Raw genomic sequence first — 1,368 nt, forward strand, 5'->3', positions numbered from 1 at the left:
TCCAGGTTGAAGGCCGCCACCTTGGCAAGGCTACTGGGGCTGCCTCGGGCGGCGGGCCACCTTTTGGCCACCCTTTAAGGTGCTGGGAGCGGCCGGACAGCCCCGAACCCCGAAAAGCTCTTTCACGGGCCAAGTACGAACTCAAGTATCGAAACTCTTTTTAAGTGTTGGCGCATATTGGCTGGGGAAGTTTTGAGGTCAGAGGAAAAGACGATAGGATTGTTTGCAGGAGGAAAAGCGACAGGATTTGGCCCTTTCCTGCCCCTGGGCCCCATGTATGACCCCTCTGCAGAGAGCGCCCTGCTGAGCCCCGTAGGTAGCAGTACAGGGCTTGCGAAAGCCTGAAAAGACTGAGCGTTACTCTGTCAGCCTCTCGCAGCTTTCCATCTGCGGTGATTCCGCCAGGGACAAGCTAGGTTCGTGGCGCGGCCGGGAGGATCTGAGCTACCTTCTGCTTGCTGGAGCCAGGCTGAGGGATGTTTGCGGCTCATGTGTATTAGGATGCGTTTCCTCGATCTGTTCAACGGCGTTTTCAGTCTTTATAGTTCAATAAACCCATGTTGTTTATCTTCACTCGAAATCCCCTTCACTGTCTGCCGTTTTTTTCTGAGCAGATCCGCAGCCTTCAGTGACTTGCACAGAAAACTCTAAGCCCGCAGCCGGGCACCCCAACTGCCGGCCGGGCTCAGTTTTGTCACAGGCTGACCTGCCTTTGGTGTCAGCCTAGCGGCGGGGAGCGAGAGCGGGAGCTGGGGGCCGGCGCCGGGGCCCCGTGCGGTCCCGCCAAGGCTCTACTCCCTGAGCACCATTTCGTGTGGCAGCAGCCGGCGGGAGCTGCTGCCTTGTGCCGCAGAGCAGAGGGTTCTCCCTACGCGTTTACTGAAGTTTTAATTTACATGGGCATACGAAGATAAGAGTGTCTGTTGAGAGGCAAAGTTTGGATTTAGGAGGAAAATGGCATCCTGCTCTGTCAAAAGGACAGTCGCTAATGACTGCCGCCGTCCTGGGGAATGAGTGCGGCGCGACTGGGGCTGAACGCTGCTCGTTAGGAAGCTCACGGGGAGCGCGCTCGGAATCGGCTCTGTCTTCCCGGTTCTGTTGAGGTCTTTACTCGCATGTGGTCTCTACCGGCCGTAGGAACTCGGAGAGCGCTTGGGAGGCGATGGTGTCCAACGTGGGCGGGTGATGTTTTACTTCTAGGTCGGAGCCTGGCGGGGCAGAAAGGATGCTATCTTGCTAATTTAAGTTGTAATCGTTGTAATTAAAACGATTCGTGCTTCGGGGTACGAGTCCTCAGCCCTCGGCATGTCCTGCAGAGCTCCTCTGTCACTCGTTCTCATATCGGGCGAGAGGGAGGTTGGACGGGAC

General features: G+C 56.9%; 1 long non-coding RNA gene across 1 annotated transcript in view; it reads left to right on the forward strand.

The window, feature by feature from the left end:
• LOC108445248 overlaps positions 1–1,368 on the forward strand; it is an 8,618-nt gene that overhangs the window by 3,424 nt on the left and 3,826 nt on the right. The gene's annotated exons all lie outside the window — the stretch shown is intronic.

Source organism: Corvus brachyrhynchos, unplaced genomic scaffold, assembly GCF_000691975.1.
Source record: "Corvus brachyrhynchos isolate BGI_N302 unplaced genomic scaffold, ASM69197v1 scaffold370, whole genome shotgun sequence".
Classification (NCBI taxonomy): domain Eukaryota; kingdom Metazoa; phylum Chordata; class Aves; order Passeriformes; family Corvidae; genus Corvus; species Corvus brachyrhynchos.